The sequence below is a fragment of the Triticum aestivum genome, chromosome 2D (genome assembly GCF_018294505.1).
Source record: "Triticum aestivum cultivar Chinese Spring chromosome 2D, IWGSC CS RefSeq v2.1, whole genome shotgun sequence".
Lineage (NCBI taxonomy): Eukaryota > Viridiplantae > Streptophyta > Magnoliopsida > Poales > Poaceae > Triticum > Triticum aestivum.
In genome coordinates this window covers 60,429,093-60,451,118 of record NC_057799.1, presented here as the reverse complement: position 1 = coordinate 60,451,118, position 22,026 = coordinate 60,429,093, and positions in this window count along the sequence as shown.

Here is a 22,026-nt window from a genome sequence, read left to right as displayed (position 1 = left end):
ATCCCGGTTCAACATAGCAGAATCAATACTAAGTAATGGATGCATGGTCTGACCGAACCAAACTTTTCTACAACCTGGACGGCGGATTGTGCGTGTTCTTTCAGTGACTTCTACGGCCAATCAATCAATTCAGTCTTTGAACCACCCTACTGCTAGTCCATCCATCAAGGAAGAAGAAATATACTAGCATCACTGGTCCTAATTAAGTGACCATGACAGACGATTAAACAGCCCATCTGGCAGTTACCACGACGAACAAGTGCTTTGGTTATCATCAACCAAATATATCATGCAAATCAAGCGAAGTATGATTTTGGCAGTAAAAGTTATTTCCCTCTGGCAATTGCTATGGGAACAAGAAATAGCACAAGAAGGGTCGCATCAGCACCCATGGCCCTGGAAACACCGATTAACATGTTTACTAGCACCCATAGTTGTTTTTACACTTGGTGGAGTTTTCAGGAAGGACCATCATCCATCACGTGAAGGACGAGACTTATCAAGTGATGGATTAATTAGTAATATATGCTAGCGATGCTTATCACTACTTGTCTGTCCAAAACAAGACTGACAGAAGAACAAAAGGCGTCTGCTACTCTAGCTCAGAGTCTGCGATCGTTAGATAAAAATATCAGGTCAATTAACTCAGGGCCAAAGTGTGACCTGGTCCTCGCGCGTTGTCATTGGAGGTCGCTTCTACATCAACGCTATGTCAATTTGCTCAGCGGACGCGTGCAAACCATTACCCCTGCGGTCCGGTCTACATCAACACGACGTGACTAACTCGCTTGACCACGCGGTTTACCGCGCCTGCAATCAACTTCGCCTGTCCGCGCGGTTTACTGTGCCGACTCTCCTGCGCCGGCTTAAAACGCTGTGGCCGCCTCATCTGTCTGCTCCCGCGGCCGACTCGGCCGTGATTGATTTCAGCGTCACCATGGTGATCATCAACTCCGCTGTGGATAATCACTGGCCTGACATATCCGGTGAAATCCATCCAGTATATTTTTATAACATAGTATTTTCTTTAAGAAGAACAATTACTTTGGTCTGTATATTTTTATGTGCAGCAAAGGTGGTGCCATGTTGTGCCTATGAAGTGTACGTCAGCACCATCACGCACCGACGACTGCGCTCGCTTACTGATGGAACATGTGTGTGCAAAGTCGCCACCCATGCAGCTTAATCTACATCAACCCGCTGGAGCCGCGTTGAGCCGCCCTTGCCGCTTTGAGCCGCCGGGGTTATATTAAGTCGCTGGTCTGCCTGACCCACCTCTATCGTGATAAACGGATCATCCATCGTCCAAACAAATCAGGTGATATCCATCCAAGTTTGTTTTATTAGCACATGTTGTTTTTGTCAAAGAACAAGTTTATCTTTGCCTTGGTCTGCAATATTCTTTATGCAGGGCAATCATTTATGAGAAAAAGTGACATTATACCACGGGGATGGAGGCACGCCAATATCTTTTGGCACAGGTGGTCGTCGTTACTCAACGGACACCCACACCGGCTTACAACGCCGTGGCCGTCTCTCGCGACCGCGCCGGCTTACAACGCCGTGGCCGTCTCTCGCGACCGCGCCGGCTTACAACGCCGTGGCCGTCTTTCGCGACCATGCCGGTTTACAAACAAGGAGGACAACTCGCCTGTCCGCACCGGTTTACAATGCTGCGGCCGATTCATCTGTCTGTACCGCCTCTAATGTTGCGGTCATCCTTGTCGTCCGTCTCTCGCGGCCTGGTCTATATCAGTATACCGGGCCGCACCTGTCTGCATGAGCTGTTTATTGGGTATGAGCAAGTCACAGCTTGGGTAGCCCGGTTTTCTTTCAAATTGGAGGCAAATTATCATCAACCGCGTTTGCACTGGATAGCTCAATGGGCAGGCACACAAGTCGCCCGCCACTACAATTTTGGTTAACTTCAAATCGCCAGTTGGAAGGAACCATTGGCCGAGTTGCTGACACGGCTCGTACGAGATCATTTATAACCCGCCGCAGTCACCTCAACTTTCTATGGATTCACATCGCGTTATCAACATCAATGATATACCCTTCTGCTATGGTCAAACACGGAGAATCTCAAGCCAACTCCTCGAGTCACCTTGAGACTCGGGGGCTACAATGATATGATTCAGCTATATGCCGGTTTTCAGTGAAGTCAAGAACCCCAGGACGTTGGAGGGAAAGATAACCCGGTCCCGGAGACTACTGTTATATTGATGAAAATTTAAAGGCCGTCAGAAAATTTCCGGCTTAGAAAGTATATGACAGTTACAAAATCCCGGCTCAATGAAGAAGTTCCGGGTCATCAGAAAGGATTCCGGTTTAAAATCCGGCTCAAGGGAAGTCAGTCTCACTGAAGCTCTCAATATCTGGTTTAAAGTCCGGTTCAATGGAAATTTATCTGCCACAAGTTTTGAAGCTCTCAAATCTAGTTCAAAATCCGGTTCAAGTTCGAGTTCTCAGGAAAACTTAAAGGGACCAAAAAGAGTCTGTTACAAAGCACAACCCAAATATAGGTACCCTGTTTTAATGACCATTGGGAGCTGATCGTATTCGAATTTAGTTTAACCCTTTGGGTGTGACCCTGATCGTATTCGAATCAGAGTTGTTAAATATTCTCATGATCACTAGGGGGCTTCCTGTTCAAACATAGGTCGTATTCGAACCAAAGAGAACATAGCTGTCGATACCCTTTTGATCGGCACACTGCCGAGCTCATTGGGAAGTTTCTTGGTCATATTTGAACCATAGCTCAACCCCCTTTGGGAACCGACGTGTATCGTATTCGAATCAGCGTCGTTAAACAACTCTCAAGGTCATTTGGGGGCTTCCTGTTCAAACATAGGTCGTATTCGAACCAAAGAGAACATAGCTATCGGTACCCTCTTGATCGGCAACGCCAAAGCCACTGGGGCTATATGATCGTATTCGAATCTTAGCTTAACCCCTTTGGGACGGTTTTCTGATCGTATTCGAATCCGAAGCGTCAAAAATTTTGAAGTCTCTTTTTGCAAACAATTTTTGGATTTTATTTGAAGCTCTTTTTTCATATCTAAAGTGTATATGAGTGGTTGCTATTTAACCCGGCTTGATTTTCGATGATAAATCGCCAGCTTATGACAATCATCATCTATGTGGAAGCATTGGCTTCTAAGGATTGGGTTATCACCCTTACTGCACAGGTCATGTAAACCGGCAGTACAAATTCAATATCACAGTGGTTATATGTGAGATATTATGACCCGCCCTGCGGTAAACCGCCAAGGGATCTTGTGATCTAATTATGTGCAGGATAAGACTACATTTAGGTGGTTACCCGCCCTGGTTTTTGACGTTAAATCGCCAGGGCATATGTTGTTTAAACTCTGCAGGATTTACAGAGCTATGACTTACATAAATGATTAAATTTAAGCCCATCATCATAGATTGAAATTGGTGTCTAAAAAGGGTTATCAATTATTGATTTTCTCAAAGGCTATAAGCCGCCGGGTTGTACAAATTCCGGCTTACAATGGAGGCGTATTAAATCGCCATCGGCCAAGAGCCGCCGGGTATTTAAACTCCGGATTGACCTATCAGCAGATGAGGTATTAAAAGTCCCTTTGGCGCAATGGCTTTTATTTTATCAATGGATATGATTTAGTCTACAATGGAAAGAATAGTCCCGAGTCGCTGCGGGCTTACGACCCGGCACTTGGGGGCTACATTATTCAAATTGATATTACATCAAATATGCAAGTCCCATGTCACTGCCAGCATGCACCATGGCACTTGGGGGCTAATGCAAAGTCATTTTTTGCTCAACTTATTGAAGACCCGACTCATCACATTCTAAATGAGCCGGCCCTTAGAGGCTACCAATTGCTCCTGTCGAAAATTCAAGGTACACAAGCCTTAATCCATTATATTGAAAGATCCACTATTCTGTTGGTAGAGTACAAAGCTCTTAACCTTGTGGACGTGGGTTCAAGCCCCATGGTGGAGATTACATCATATACAGTTATTATCAATGAATCATATACAAAGTCCCAGCTCGGTAATATCTTACTGACCCGGCCCTTGGGGGCTACACGTTGCTGGTCAAGTTTACATGATCATATTTACAAAGTCCCTGCTCATTATTGCATAATGACCCGGCCCTTGGGGGCTACGCTGGTTAAAGTTTATATGAGCATAAGGCAATTACAAGTCCCAGGTTGCTGCAAGCATGACAACCCGGCACTTGGGGCTACAGGTATTATATTATTATCGAAGAAATATTTTCAAATTCTTTGTTTTGAGCAAACCAGATTGACCCGACGTCACCAATCATTATGACCCTATGTCTACAACCCGGCGTCATCAATAATCATGAACCGGCGTTGGCAACAATCATGACCCGGAATTATCAGCTTTTATAACCCGACAATGTGGTAATCATAAACCGGCAAGTTTTACAACTTTAAGCCGGCTGGATATTAGTTGAATATTTCAGAGACTAATATTTTTGTCAAGTCACAGCATTGAAGGCCAATTCGAATGGATTCTTTATTTACAAGAGCCAATATCAGCAAATGGGTTATGAAGCTGGCCTATTGATCCGGATATTCCAGGAGAAAATGTCAAAGGACTCAAGTATGATCAGGTGCCGGTTTACAAGAATATTTAACCCGAAGCACAACCTGTCAAATTTGTTCTTGTGTTGTAGGATCAGTTTAACATGGATAAATCCAAATTAAACTGGGGGCTAATGTCGGGGATATACCCCGCGGTATGACCCGGCCGGTAGTATGACCCGGCCGGACTTGGCATTTCGCTGATGACCCGGCGGAGGACTAGCGACTCATGGGTCTGGCGGCTCATTGGTCAGACAGCTCATGAACCAGACGACTCACGGATGACCCCGACGGCGGGTCAGATAGAAGACTAGGCCCAAGGCCCAGAAGGCCGGCTCAAGTTATGGTGGGCCGGCTTAAAAGGAAAGGGATGACGAATATTTCCTTTACGCGGAAGCAAGACCCGGACTTGTATTCAACTTGTAAGAAAAGATAGACTAGTCCTAGTCCTACTAGGACTCCGCATGTAACCCGCCCCTCCAACTTATATAAGGAGGGGCAGGGCTCCCCAAGAGGGACAAGCAACAAGAAATAATCTCTAGGGTTAAACACCGAGAGCCGGAGCCGGCGACTCTCCCGGGATCATAATGAGACCTAGCCTCAAACAGCATGTAGGGTTGTTACCGGATGATGTTTCCCGGGGCCCGAAGCTGTCTAAACCCTTGTCTTGTGCATTGATCCGCCCTGCGTCTCTCATCCCAATCAACCCCTCTCAAGCTACTACATAGATGCGCTGGCCTCACGACTAAGTCCTCACGCTAAGGACATCTGCCATGACAATTCCACGACACTATGCATTGATGACCCACAAGTATAGGGGATCTATCGTAGTCCTTTCGATAAATAAGAGTGTCGAACCCAACGAGGAGCAGAAGGAAATGATAAGCAGTTTTCAGTAAGGTATTCTCTGTGAGCACTGAAATTATCTGTAACAGATAGTTTTGTGACAAGGTAATTTGTAACGGGTAACAAGTAATGAAAGTAAATAAAGTGCAGCAAGATGGCCCAATCCTTTTTGTAGCAAAGGACAAGCCTGGACAAACTCTTATATAAAGGAAAACGCTCCTGCGGACACATGGGAATTATCGTCAAGCTAGTTTTCATCACGCTCATATGATTCACGTTCGTTACTTTGATAATTTGGTATGTGGGTGGACCGACGCTTGGGTGCTGTCCTTACTTGGACAAGCATCCCACTTATGATTAACCCCTTTTGCAAGCATCCTCAACTACAAAAGAAGTATTTAGGTAAACCTAACCATAGCATGAAACATATGGATCCAAATCAGCCCCTTACGAAGCAACGCATAAACTAGGGTTTAAGCTTCTGTCACTCTAGAAACCCATCATCTACTTATTACTTCCCAATGCCTTCCTCTAGGCCCAAACAATGGTGAGGTGTCATGTAGTCGACATTCACATAATACCGCTAGAGGAAAGACAACATACATCTCATCAAAATATTTAACGAATACCAAATTCACATGACTACTTATAGCAAGAGTTCTCCCATGCATGTCCTCAGGAACAAACGTAACTACTCACAAAGCATATTCATGTTCATAATCAGAGGGGTATTAATATGCATAATGGATCTGAACATATGATCTTCCACCAAACAAACCAACTAGCATCAACTACAAGGAGTAATCAACACTACTAGTAACCCACAGGTACCTATCTGAGGCTTTGGGACAAAGATTGGATACAAGAGATGAACTAGGGTTTTAGAGGAGATGGTGCTGGTGAATATGTTGATGGAGATTGACCCCCTCCCGATGAGAGGATCGTTGGTGATGACGATGGCGATGATTTCCCCCTCCCGGAGGGAAGTTTCCCCGGCAGAACAGCTCTGCCGGAGCCCTAGATTGGTTCCGCCAAGGTTCCGCCTCGTGGCGGCGGTGTTTCGTCCCGCAAGGTTGCTTATGATTTTTTCCAGGGTAGAAGACACCATATAGCCAAAGATGGGCACCGGAGGCCTGCCAGGGGGCCCACGAGGCAGGGGGCGCGCCCAGGGGGGTAGGGCGCGCCCCCACCCTCGTGGCCAGGGTGTGGGCCCCCTCTGGTATTTTCTTCGCTCAGTATTTTTTATTAATCCCAAAAATGACTTCTGTGGAGTTTTGGACTTTTGGAGTTGTGCAGAATAGGTCTCTAATATTTGCTCCTTTTCCAGCCCAGAATTCCAGCTGCCGGCATTCTCCTTCTTCATGTAAACCTTGTAAAATAAGAGAGAATAGGCATAAGTATTGTGACATAATGTGTAATAACAGCCCATAATGCAATAAATATCGATATAGAAGCATGATGCAAAATTTACGTATCAACTCCCCCAAGCTTAGACCTCGCTTGTCCTCAAGCGGAAGCCGATAACGATAAATATGTCCACATGTTTAGAGATAGAGGTGTCAATAAAATAAAATACGGGCATGAGGGCATCATGATCATTCTTATAACAACAACATATATGGATATTGTCATATGATTTCTTATGCTCAAGTAATAATCTATTCACAATGTCAAGTATGAATCAGAAACTTCATTGAAAACCAACAAACTATATTCTCAGTCATTGAAGCAATTGCAATTTATCATAACATCGGAAAGAGTCAATATAAGAGCTTGTCAGCAAGTCCACATACTCAACTATCATTTTGTCTTTCACAATTGCTAACACTCACGCAATACTTGTGGTTACGGAGTTTTAATCGGACACAGAGAAAGATAGGGGCTTATAGTTTTGCCTCCCAACCTTTTACCTCAAGGGTAGTGTCAACAATAATAGCTCATACTAACTTGTATCCAATTGGATATATATATATATATCAGGATCTTTCCAACACAATGTGCTTGCCAAAGGATAAAATGTAAAAAGGAAAGGTGAAAATCACCATGACTCTTGCATAAGGGTAGAAGGTAAAAGTAAAAGATAGGCCCTTCGCAGAGGGAAGCAGACGCTGTCATTTGCTTTTTATGGTTGGATGCACAAAATCTTAATGCGAAAGAACGTCACTATATATTGCCACTTGTGATATGGACCTTTATTATGCAGTCCGTTGCTTTTATTTCTTCCGCATCACAAGATCGTATAAAGCTTATTTTCTCCACACTAATAAATCATACATATTTAGAGAGCAATCTTTTATTGCATGCAACGATGACAACTTACTTGAAGGATCTTACTCAATCCGTAGGTAGGTATGGTGGACTCTCATGGCAAAACTGGGTTTAAGGGTATTTGGAAGCACAAGTAGTATCTCTACTTGGTGCAAAGAATTGGCTAGCATGAGGGAGAAAGGCAAGCTCAACATGTTGGATGATCCATGACAATATACTTTATTTTGGATATAAGAAAACATAACCCATTACGTTGTCTTCCTTTTCCAACATCAACTCTTTAGCATGTCATATTTTAATGAGTGCTCACAATCATAAAAGATGTCCAAGATAGTATATTTATATGTGGAACCTCTCTTTCTTTATTACTTCCTATTAATTGCAACGATGACCAAAGCTATGTTTGTCAACTTTCAATGACTTTTATGCATCATACTCTTTATTTGTGAAGTCATTGCTCTTCATAAGATCAATATGATCTCTTTATTTCTTTTTATCCTTTCTTTTTCTTTTATTAACTCAAGATCATAGCAAGATAATCAAGCCCTTGACTCAACACTAATCTTTACTATATAGCTCATGGACTCGATTACACAGAGGGATCATAAAGCAAAACTCACAACTAGATCAAGATATTACTAAAAGGATCGAACTAAGAAAAGCGGTAAAGATAGGAGTGTGATGGTGATACGATACTAGGGCACCTCCCCCAAGCTTGGCAGTTGCCAAGGGGAGTGCCCATGCCCATGTGATTGTGTTTCTTTCTTCGGAGGTGGTGATGATGGAGTTGTTGATGATGTAAATTGTGCTTTCGGCTTCTTCATGTTGTAATTGAGAAGAGCAATTTCCTCCTTTAAATCATCGACCTCCGACTCCAGCTTTAAGATCTTGTCACATAAATCTCCTTTGCTTTTCTATCGAAAACAAGAAGGAATAGATCGATTGTTAGATAGTTTAGCCCTTTAGGGAGACTAGACTTCTTGAACTTCACGTGCATATCCCCAGGTTGAGGTAGAGGGACATCCTCCTCCTCTGAACTTGAATTGTTGATCCTCATCAAATGAGCATCCTCCTCCTCATCCGTAGTTCGACCACAAGGAGATAGATCCCCATAGGTCTTTGGGTCAGCAATGAGGTGTGAGACATAGCTCTCTCCGTCGGAATCCTGAGATGACATCTTGCTCCAAATCTGTGGCAGAAAACAGCTCGAAACAAAAATAGAGGATATTTGCGTGGTACGGTGGTCAAAACCTTCGGGGGATTATATAATGAATTTTTACCGACCAAAAGAAGTATCGTGCAAGAAAACGGAGTCCGAAGAGCACACGAGGTGCCCACGAGGCACGGGGCGCGCCCAGGGGGGTAGGGCGCGCCTCCCACCCTCGTGGAAGCCTCGTGTCCTTCCCGGACTACTTCTTATTTTCCTATTTTCTTAAATATTCCAAAACAGAGAAAAATTGCTGTTAGATCTGTTTTGGAGTTGGTTTACTTACCGTACCATGTACCTATTCCTTTTCAGAGTCTGAAACGTTCTGGAAAGTGTCCCTTATATATTCCTATGGGGTTACGGTTTCAATAACATTAGTTTCAACATTTATGGGATTACCTGAGATATAATGTTTGATTCTTTGACCGTTCACCACCTTTGGATTTGTGCCTTCGAAGTTGTTGATTTTTATGGCACCGGAACGATAAACCTCCTCAATAACGTAAGGACCTTCCCATTTAGAGAGAAGTTTTCTTGCAGAAAATCTTAAACGAGAGTTGAATAGCAACACATAATCACCTACATTAAACTCACACTTTTGTATCCTTTTGTCATGCCATCTTTTAACTTTTTCCTTAAACAATTTGGCATTCTCATAGGCTTGGGTTCTCCATTCATTAAGTGAGCTAATGTCAAATAGCCTCTTCTCACCGGAAAGTTTGAAATCATAATTGAGTTCTTTAATAGCCCAATATGCCTTATGTTCTAGTTCGAGAGGCAAGTGACATGCTTTTCCATAAACCATCTTATACGGAGACATCCCCATAGGATTTTTATATGCAATTCTATAGGCCCATAATGCATCATCGAGTTTCTTTGACCAATTCTTTCTAGATCTATTAACAGTCTTTTTCAAAATTAATTTGAGCTCTCTATTGCTCAATTCTACTTGACTGCTAGACTGTGGGTGATATGGAGATGCAATTCTATGATTAACGTCATACTTAGCAAGCATCTTACGAAAGGAACCATGAATAAAATGTGAACCACCATCAGTCATTAGATATCTAGGGACTCCAAACCTCGGGAAAATAACTTCTTTAAGCATCTTAATAGAGGTGTTATGATCAGCACTACTAGTTGGAATAGCTTCTACCCACTTAGTAACGTAATCAACAACAACTAAATAATGTGTATACCCATTAGAGGAAGAAAACGGTCCCATATAATTAAAGCCCCAAACATCAAATGGTTCAATAACAAGTGAATAATTCATGGGCATTTCCCGACGTCTACTAATATTACCAATTCTTTGACATTCATCACAAGACAAGACAAACTTATGGGCATCCTTGAAGAGAGTAGGCCAATAAAAACCGGATTGCAATACCTTATGTGCAGTTCTATCTCCAGGGTGGTGCCCTCCATAAGCCTCGGAGTGACACTTGTGTAGGATCTGTTCCTGTTCATGCTCAGGTGTACAACGCCTAGTAACACCATCTACTCCTTCTTTATAAAGATGTGGGTCATCCCAGCAGTAATGTCTCAAATCATAGAAAACCTTTTTCTTTTGCTGGTATATGTGAAACTAGGTGGTATAAATTTAGCAACAATGTAATTAGCATAATCAGCATACCATGGAGCAGTAGAAGAATCATTTATGACAGCTAATTATTCATTAGGAAAGCTATCATTAATAGGTAGTGGGTCATAAAGAACGTTCTCTAACCTAGACAAATTGTCTGCAACGGGGTTCTCAGCTCCCTTTCTATCAATAATATGCAGATCAAATTCTTGTAGTAGGAGAACCCATCTAATTAGTCTAGGTTTAGCATCTTTCTTTTCCATAAGATATTTAATAGCAGCATGATCAGTGTGAATAGTTACTTTAGAATCAATAATATAAGGACTGAACTTATCACAAGCAAATACAACTGCTAAAAATTCTTTTTCAGTAGTAGCATAATTTCTCTGGGCACTATCTAGAGTTTTACTAGCATATTGGATAACATTTAGCTTCTTATCAACTCTTTGTCCTAGAACAGCACCTACAGCATAATCGCTAGCATCACACATAATTTCGAAGGGTAAATTCCAATCAGGTGGATGAACGATAGGTGCAGAAATCAAAGCTTTCTTAAGTAATTCAAATGCTTCTACACAATCATCATCAAAGACAAAAGGTATATCTTTTTGTAATAGATTAGTCAGAGGCCGAGAAATTTTTGAGAAGTCCTTAATGAACCTCCTATAAAAACCGGCATGACCAAGAAAACTTCTTATACCTTTGATGTCCTTAGGACACGACATTTTTTCAATAGCATCAACTTTAGCTTTATCAACTTCAATACCTCTTTCAGAAATTTTATGTCCCAAGACAATGCCTTCATTAACCATAAAGTGACATTTCTCCCAATTCAAGACAAGATTAGTTTCTTCACATCTCTGCAAAACTCGATCAAGGTTGCTCAAGCAATCATCAAAAGAGGATCCATAAACGGAGAAATCATCCATGAAAACCTCACAAATCTTTTCACAAAAGTCAGAGAATATAGCCATCATGCATCTTTGAAAGGTAGCAGGTGCATTACATAAACCAAAAGGCATACGTCTATAAGAAAAAGTACCGAGAGGGCAAGTAAAAGTGGTCTTTTCTTGATCCTCAGCTGACACAGGTATTTGAGAGAAACCAGAGTAACCATCTAGAAAGCAAAAATGTGTATGTTTGGATAATATTTCTAGCATTTGATCAATAAAAGGCAAAGGGTAATGATCTTTTTTAGTAGCTTTATTTAATTTGCGGAAATCAATTACCATCCTATAACCTGTAATAATTCTTTGCGGGATCAATTCATCTTTATCATTAGGAACGACAGTAATACCTCCCTTCTTGGGGACACAATGGACAGGACTTACCCACTGACTATCAGCAACGGGATAAATTATACCTGCCTCAAGGAGCTTTAATATTTCCTTTCTTACCACTTCTTTCATCTGAGGATTTAGCCGTCGTTGGTGATCAATAACTGGTTTGGCGTCTTTCTCCAAATTTATTTTGTGTTGACATAGAGTGGGACTAATGCCCTTAACATCATCAAAAGTATATCAATAGCAGCACGGTGCTTCTTCAGAGTTTTCAATAATTTATCTTCCTCCTTCTCTGAAAGGTTAGCACTAATAATAACATGATATATCTTCTTTTCATCAAGATAAACATATTTAAGAGTATCAGGTAATGGTTTAAGCTCAAACACGGGATCACCCTTGGGTGGAGGAGGATCCCCTAGGATTTCAACAGGCAAGTTGTGTTTCAGAATAGGTCCCTGTTTAAAGAATACTTCATCTATTTCCCTTCTTTCATTCATGAACATATCATTTTCATGGTCAAGCAAATATTGTTCTAAAGGATCATTAGGAGGCACGGCAATAGAAGCAAGACCAATAATTTCATCCTTACTAGGCAATTCCTCATCACGGGGTTGTCTACGAAATTTAGCAAAGTTAAACTCATGAGTCATTCCCCTAAACCAATAGTAACAACATCCCTTTCGCAGTCTATCCTAGCATTAATAGTGTTCAACAAGGGTCTACCAAATATAATGGGACAAAAGCTATCTTGTGGGGAACCAAGAACAAGAAAATCAGCAGAATATTTAACCTTCCCACACAAGCCTTCAACATCTCTAACAATCCCAATCGGTGATATAGTATCTCTATTGGTGTGACGCCCCCGATTTGACCGTACACTAATCATGCACGCAAATGTGTACGATCAAGATCAGGGACTCACGGGAAGATATCACAACACAACTCTACAACATAAATAAGTCATACAAGCATCATAATACAAGCCATGGGCCTCGAGGGCTCGAATACAAGTGCTCGATCACAGACGAGTCAGCGGAAGCAACAATATCTGAGTACAGACATAAGTTAAACAAGTTTGCCTTAAGAAGGCTAGCACAAACTGGGATACAGATCGAACGAGGCGCAGGCCTCCTGCCTGGGATCCTCCTAACTACTCCTGGTCGTCGTCAGCGGCCTGCACGTAGTAGTAGGCACCTCCAGCGTCGTAGGTGTCGTCGTCGACGGTGGCGTCTGGCTCCTGGACTCCAACATCTGGTTGCGACAACCAGATAGAAAGGAAAGGGGGAAAAGAGGGAGAGAAGCAACCGTGAGTACTCATCCAAAGTACTCGCAAGCGAGGAGCTACACTACGTATGCATGGGTATATGTGTAAAGGGGCATATCAGTGGACTGAACTGCAGAATGCCAGAATAAAAGGGGGATAGCTAGTCCTGTCAAAGACTACGCTTCTGTCCATCTCCATCTTGCAGCATGTAGAAGAGAGTAGATTGAAGTCCTCCAAGTAGCATCGCATAGCATAATCCTACCCGGCGATCCCCTCCTCGTCGCCCTGTTAGAGAGCGATCACCGGGTTGTATCTGGCACTTGGAAGGGTGTATTTTATTCAGTATCCAGTTCTAGTTGTCATAAGGTCAAGGTACAACTCCGGGTCGTCCTTTTACCGAGGGACACGGCTATTCGAATAGATAAACTTCCCTGCAGGGGTGCACCACATAACCCAACACGCTCGATCCCATTTGGCCGGACACACTTTTCTGGGTCATGCCCGGCCTCGTAAGATCAACGCGTCGCAGCCCCACCTAAGCACAACAGAGAGGTCAGCACGCCGGTCTAACCCTATGCGCGCAGGGGTCTGGGCCCATCGCCCTATGCACACCTGCACGTTGCGTACGCGGCCGGAAGCAGACCTAGCCTAGTGGCGTTCCAGTCCAATCCGGCGCGCGCCACTCAGTCGCTGACGTCACGAAGGCTTCGGCTGATACCACGACGCCGGGATACCCATAACTACTCCCGCGTAGATGGTTAGTGCGTATAGACCAAATGGCCAGACTCAGATCAAATACCAAGAACTCGTTAAGCGTGTTATGTATCCGCGAACGCCGACCAGGGCCAGGCCCACCTCTCTCCTAGGTGGTCTCAACCTGCCCTGTCGCTCCGCCACAAAGTAACAGTCGGGGGCCGTCAGGAACCCAGGCCCACCTCTACCGGGGTGGAACCACCTGTCCTTTCAGCCCCCTCATCAGAATCACTTGCGGGTACTCCTCGAGCCGACCCGACTTTAGTCACCACATGTGGCATGTATATAATGTATATAGTATATACCCGTGATCACCTCCCGAAGTGATCACGGCCCAGTAGTATAGCATGGCAGACGGACAAGAGTGTAGGGCCACTGATGGAACACTAGCATCCTATACTAAGCAGTAGGATAGCAGGTAAGGGTAACAACTGTAGCATCAATGACAGGCTATGCACCAGGATAGGATTAACGGAAAGCAGTAACATGCTACACTACTCTAATGCAAGCAGTATAGAGAAGAATAGGCGATATCTGGTGATCAAGGGGGGGGGGGCTTGCCTGGTTGCTCAGACAAGAAGGAGGGATCGTCAACTCCGTAGTCAAACTGGGTAGCAGCAGCGTCGGTCTCGCAGTCTACCGGAGAAGGAGAGGGGAAAGAAACAGTAAATACAATGCAAACATAAACATGATGATGCGTGACATGACAATGAGCGGTGCTAGGTGTGCCCTAACGCGGCAGTAGGTGGTACCGGCGAAGGGGGGGAACATCCGGGAAAGTATTCCCGATTTTCGCATTTTCGGATAGATGAAACGGAGGGGGAAAGTTGCGAGTTCGATATGTTAGGGATGTGTGGCGGACGAACGGGCTGCGTATCCGGATTCATCTCGTCGTTCTGAGCAACTTTCATGTAGAAAGTATTTTCATCCGAGCTACGGATTATTTTATATTAATTTGTAAAGTTTTAAAACATTTTCTAATTTGTTTTAATTTGAAAATTGAACGTCAAATTGCTATGGGTACACAGAATTGTACCCAACAGAATGTATGTGTGGCTGGCAGGTGGGGTCAAGGGGGTCCAGTCAGCATTTGACCAGTCAACTGTTGACTGGTCAACAGGGTCAAACAGGACCCACCTGTCATGGACTGGGTCAACCCAGTCAACAGTTTGACTTGTCAAACTGGACAGGGGGCCCACATGTCATTGACTGACAACTAATTAACTTAGTTAATTAGTTTAATGTACAGATTAATTATGTTTAGTTAATTAGGTTAATTAGACATAATTAATTTGGTTAATTAATTAATAATTTTATTATTATTATTTTAATTATTATTTTAATTAATTTTTTTATTAAACGTTCTAGGGCGTGGGACCCCTTTGTCATAGGCCCCTGGGGGCCTAGCGGGTTCGGCGGGTTCGGGCGCTGGAGCGGCCAACGGGCGCCTGGGTGCGCGCTCGCCGGCAGGGAGTGCGGCGGGGCTAGGCCACGGGCGCGAGGTGCTCGCGCGTGGGCGCGGGCTGGGGGAAGCGGGGGCGCGGCGACCGTGGACGGTGCGCGACCCGGCGTGGCGAGGCACGGCCCTAGCACAGCCGGGCGTGGCCACGGGCGCAAACACAGCGCGGCCGGGCGCGTCGGCGAGGCAGGGGGCGGGCCACGACGGCGACGTGCGGTGAGCAAAGAAAGGGAGGAGGGGAGGTGGCGGCTCACAAGGGGCCAGACGAGGAATGGCAGCGGCTCGGGGAGGAGTTGGGGTCGGCGTGACGAGGTGGAGCAGCTCCGGTCATGGAGGAGGATGAAGATGGGCGGCGTGGTCCAGCAGCGTCGAGGTGGGGCGTCGGGGTGGCGCCGGGGACGAGCGCCGACGCCAGGGGCGCGGGGCGGCACCGGGCGGCGTCAGGCTCGGCGAGGCGGCGCCGGGCGTCAGCGATGACGACGGGATCGGGGGCGGCGCGTCCAGATCGGGGAGAGGGGGGGCGCCGGCAGGGCGCAAGGCGAGGCGCGGGGCGACGTCGGGGCGAGGAGGGGAGGCGAGGTCGTCGCGGCCGGCGTCGGGGACGCGCGCCGGCGTCAGGGGCGCGGGGCGGCGCGGGATCGGGTCCCTCCCGTTGATCCAGAACAGGCGAGTGGGCAGGAGAGGAACGAGGGGAGTGGGGGAGGATCGATCCCGATCCAGGGAAACGGGGGAGGGAGTGGAGCGCGTGGGGGGTTAGGGTTTCGGGGTAGTGGGGTTAGGTAGGTAGGGGGTGGGCCGACCCGTTCGGGCGGCTGAGGCCAGCTGGGCCACTTGGCCCAGCGTGGGGGGGGGGTTGTCTTTTCCTTTTTTTTTATTGTCTTCTGTTTTTGTGTTTTCTTTTATTTATTTTCCTTTACTGTTTTATTTTATTTCTTTAATAGTTATAGTTTTATAATAAGTTAAAGCCCACACCTAAATCGGAGTTGTAAAAAGTTTTTAGTGACTAAATAAACTAGTTTAATATTTGTTTATATTTAATAACACTTATATAATTGTTTTTGCTACTGTTTTATTCATCTCAGAGTATTTAAACATTTTATAAAGGTGTGGTTTCTACACCATAATTATCTGTGCAATATTTGGTTCACCCCAAACATTTTTGTTTCAATGTTTGAAAACTTTTGTTGTTTGCCATATTTTGAATTGATTTTTGAATCGGTTTTGAACTAACGAAGGATTAGAAACAGTAAGGGAGGTGACGTGGCATCATTAGCAGAGTTTTACTGTAGCTTGATTATCCGGGCGTCACAATTCTCCTCCACTAAAAGAAATCTCGTCCCGAGATTTAAGAGGGGAGTAAGGGGGGAAGGTTTGGTAACGAATCTAGCGGGTCTTCTCATCCTGGCTTGCTCTTCTCGAAGAGGCTGGTCCAATACATTGATGTCTTCATTCTGCTGTTTCATGTCATCATGATAAAGTTGTCGTCCTTTCTTCGGGAACTCCATCGTACTTACGACAGAGTAAGGGGGTATTCTGGAAGAACGGACTTCTGCAGGGTTTACTATCTGGTTAATATCATCGGGGAAGGTGGCGGAAAGTATCTCTCGAACTAAACCTTAAGAAAAGCCGAGAGCAAGTAAGAAAGTACCATGAGAAGTTTCAAACGGGTAGGCAATCGTTCGAAGCCTGAAACAAAGTGTGAAAGGGGTTCAAAGCAATCGGAATAAGTATTAAATCTGATGCCAGTATAGATCAGTAGGATGATGGTCCATGAATTACATACGAGGCCACGCGCGATGAATAAATTTGGGAACAGGGGGTGCACAGGAGAGTCAGGTTTCGATCCTGTGGAACTGTGGGTTATGGGCCCACCATGTGGGTTAAAAGTAGGAAGGGCGGTGACATCTTGCACGATCATGATAGCAAGGCATGGCAGAGGGTAGCCTGTCAGTTATATGTCAGCAACATCGTCGGTACCAAGGGCGAGGGACGAAGAGAACCATTTTCCTGCTCGTTGAAACGAGGCGGACCATTAGGCAAAGTTCTCGTCCATCGGTGGTTACCGAAATGTCACCAACAATAATAACAGGGTCTTACTGACAGAGTTGTACACCGAGGTGTTTACATAAGCAGGAGAATATTACTGCTTAGATCATATAGATCACCAGAAAGGTTAAACCACACAATGGAAAGGAAAATATGATTATCAGATTAAACAGAAGAATGGAAAGGAAAATGTGTTTAAACACATATTTCAAGGTATATCCTTCCCAAGGACAAGCTGAGCATGATATTCATGACAGGATATAATGTAGAAAACTCTTTAGGTAGGGGAGAGAAATTTCATGACATTACCCATACAACGGTGTTTGGATAATTGAGCAGGAAACAATTAGCATTGGGCTTCAAATGTTCCTGTTGAAAATCAGAGTACCATAGACATGCTTCGAGATAGCATTGACATGGTCAACAGGTGAAGATCAGACTTTGGAAACAAAAAGGATCCATCAGGAACAACTTATAGAATAAGTCTTACAATTTCCTCATGGAAGAACAGCTAACCTTGCTAAAAGGAAAACTTATAACAATAGGGCCTCCCGCCAGGTGTGCTGGGTATCATCACCTTACCGGGTCATAAATAGGCCAATGTTATAACTCTTGGAAATATGTTCCAACCATCATATCTGACCGAGATTCAGATCTGATTGGTGTCAGGATAACTCAGACTTAGGAGGCCTGAGAAGAAAAGGTGCAACACAAATTGTCGAAACGACATCGAAGATTCTCGGGAGATGAACTATGGAAGCGAGTTCCGAACAAGGGTTCATAATTAAATCAAGGAGAGGTGAGGAGGTGACTGCTTGACTCAGCGACAATCCATTGAGATTTCCAAAAGATGGATTTCCACCACTATGTGAACAAGGAGATAACATTAGCTAGATCGAATGACTTAATGATGTATGCTCGAGGAAAACATACACAGTTAAACATTGGTTGAAATGTGCAACCGAAATATGGGCTAGGTAGCACAATCAATGTTCGAATGATGATTCATTAAGCCATAGACGTAGAATGAAACTATAGACCAATGACTTCAAAGCAATAGGGTTGCTAGAAGTTTAGAATTTACACATCACAGACCATTTGTTGGTATTCCTTTTAGAAACAACACGGGGACCAAGAAGAATGGTGATGGGGAGAAGTATCACTGTACCAAGATGTCATGCGAGGTGGTGAAATTCTTACGACATACTTGACATAAAAGATGGTAATACTCCAAGGTAAAGAAGAACAATTGCTGGATAGCAAGGAACTCAAGGTATAACACCAAACACGAACAAGCTTGTGTTGGTGGGAAGGCAATAAAGTGGTCGATGATAACACAGATCATCGAGGGCAAGGATGGTATTTCTCATCATGAACTCAATCGATATCCTGGAAGAGCGCATAAGGTTGATGATGATCACGACACATTTGTCGAGAGATTTCATGAAGATGTAATCAATCAGCGACGACATCAAGTCAAAGGAATGATGGAGCAGACGGTTATTGGAACCATGGGTAGGACACACGCTTGAAATCAAGCTTGTTGTTCCAGGTGAAATGGTATGAGAGGAAGATCGGCGTAAGCTTAGCTCATCATCGAAAGTTGTGCTCCGGGGTTAAGGACCAGGTAGCACAGTTAAAATTTAGCACGCTAATGATATAGCCGATCAGGCTAGGAATGACTTAATGATTATTAAACTCGTAAGCAACGAAAATTACCTAGAGTTATTGAATCGGAGTGCGGACTTGATTCACTATTCGGTGTTCTCGGTTGACAAACAACCCAGAGCCCATGAAGTGACAAAGACAAGGTAAGGTAGTACTTCATCAAAGTTTATAAGATGTAGTGCAATGGTAAGATATCCCCGAGATACCAGGGGTAATACTCAAAGGTAGATCATAATAGAGGTTGGGCAGGCGTATTGACCTGCAGAAGACAAGTGATTTAACTTGTCCAAGAAATGGTATTTAAAGGAGAACATGGTCGGAACCACGATTGCAAAAGGCCAGATCCCAGATATAAGATGAACTTATACCAAGGGAATAATTAATTTAAGAGAAGCTTTTAATGATAAGATCTACATCGTGTCCATGGGCATGAACACAAAGTTCAAGGTCGACTCCCACTTCTTCAATGCATAACCTTTCCTCCGCCTCTCGTATTTTGATAATGACATTAGCTGTCGAAAGTTTTACCTGGTGCAATACAAGATAAGTATGTCCCGCGAAATCTTTCGGGTTCACACAGATTAAGGAAGGCATAGGTTCAACCCGTCGGGGCATCGAAGAAAAAGATAAACTACAAACTTCAGGAGTAAATAACACAAGCTCAGAAGTAGAGCATGGCCGACATAGCAGATGATACAATTTACCAAAGGCATCATGTATCCGAGGAAAAGCTCACAAGCTTATTTAATATGGAGGACATTGTCGGATAAAATCCGACAAAAGGGTCTGGTGGTCCACAAGGGATCTGATGTGAGCATCAGTACTCAACCAGAGGAAGAAAGAATGCAAGGAGATCTGATTAAAGAAACAACTGACTAACTCAAAGTTCAAATGCAAAAGAATTATGATTTCCAAATCATGGGGTCAGAAGCAACGCTCTGATCAAGGATGGATAAGTTGAGTAGGCTTAGGGGTACAATCGATGGCAATTTGATAGGTCGAGATCCAGCTCATGTTAAAACTGACGTCTGAGCCGGAAGGATGAATTCTAGGATCTGATTGAGGATTGCGAGCTTACGCAACAAATTGAATCAACGGACTCAAAACGATAATGACAAGAGATGCCAATAAGATTTAGACTTATGGGATTAACCATAATGCAAGCAAGTAAGAATTTCAAGAGCAATAGGCTACTTAGGATTTCGGAAGTTCAAATAGTATTTTGAAGACTTTTGTGAATTACTTGAATCAACTGGGGCCGAGCGGATACTCGGTAAGTGCGAGAATTATCCGTAGGGGTATTCCGGTGACAAAGAACAGCAAGGCAGTAAGCTCAAAGGATTCTCGGAACAACAGAGAGAATTTCGGGGTATCTTGTAATAACAAGATCAACTGGGAAACATTGTATGAATGGCGAGTATACGTGGTTATCCATAGGAGTTTATCGATGAAAGGGAATTGCAAAAGCGATGAACACAAGTTCTCGGGTTATCAGCGGAGAGTATCTTCAGGGTCTTCACGTGCAGCAGACGATCATCAGTAATAAGGGGCTCTCCGGGTGAAAGTGATAACGAGATCCTAATGTTAGATTTAGTAAAATTCACTTAACCCGAATAGAAGAGAGATCAGAGTCCCAGAGTATAGGCAAGGAGTAAAAGATCCTAATACCACCCAATGGCAACGTGGGCCCGTAAGCCACACAGCCATGTTAGTAAAAGTTTTTCAATGTCTAGACTCGACTTCGGCCAAGGAGTTGGAAAGGGGGATTCCTACAGGCAGTCGGCTCTGATACCAACTTGTGACGCCCCCGATTTGACTGTACACTAATCATGCACGCAAATGTGTACGATCAAGATCAGGGACTCACGGGAAGATATCACAACACAACTCTACAACATAAATAAGTCATACAAGCATCATAATACAAGCCATGGGCCTCGAGGGCTCGAATACAAGTGCTCGATCACAGACGAGTCAGCGGAAGCAACAATATCTGAGTACAGACATAAGTTAAACAAGTTTGCCTTAAGAAGGCTAGGACAAACTGGGATACAGATCGAACGAGGCGCAGGCCTCCTGCCTGGGATCCTCCTAACTACTCCTGGTCGTCGTTAGCGGCCTGCACGTAGTAGTAGGCACCTCCAGCGTCGTAGGTGTCGTCGTCGACGGTGGCGTCTGGCTCCTGGACTCCAACATCTGGTTGCGACAACCAGATAGAAAGGAAAGGGGGAAAAGAGGGAGAGAAGCAACCGTGAGTACTCATCCAAAGTACTCGCAAGCAAGGAGCTACACTACATATGCATGGGTATATGTGTAAAGGGGCATATCAGTGGACTGAACTGCAGAATGCCAGAATAAAGGGGGATAGCTAGTCCTGTCGAAGACTACGCTTCTGGCCATCTCCATCTTGCAGCATGTAGAAGAGAGTAGATTGAAGTCCTCCAAGTAGCATCACATAGCATAATCCTACCCGGCGATCCCCTCCTCGTCGCCCTGTTAGAGAGTGATCACCGGGTTGTATCTGGCACTTGGAAGGGTGTATTTTATTCAGTATCCAGTTCTAGTTGTCATAAGGTCAAGGTACAACTCCGGGTCGTCCTTTTACCGAGGGACACGGCTATTCGAATAGATAAACTTCCCTGCAGGGGTGCACCACATAACCCAACACGCTCGATCCCATTTGGCCGGACACACTTTTCTGGGTCATGCCCGGCCTCGTAAGATCAACGCGTCGCAGCCCCACCTAAGCACAACAGAGAGGTCAGCACGCCGGTCTAACCCTATGCGCGCAGGGGTCTGGGCCCATCGCCCTATGCACACCTGCACGTTGCGTACGCGGCCGGAAGCAGACCTAGCCTAGTGGCGTTCCAGTCCAATCCGGCGCGCGCCACTCAGTCGCTGACGTCACGAAGGCTTCGGCTGATACCACGACGCCGGGATACCCATAACTACTCCCGCGTAGATGGTTAGTGCGTATAGACCAAATGGCCAGACTCAGATCAAATACCAAGAACTCGTTAAGCGTGTTATGTATCCGCGAACG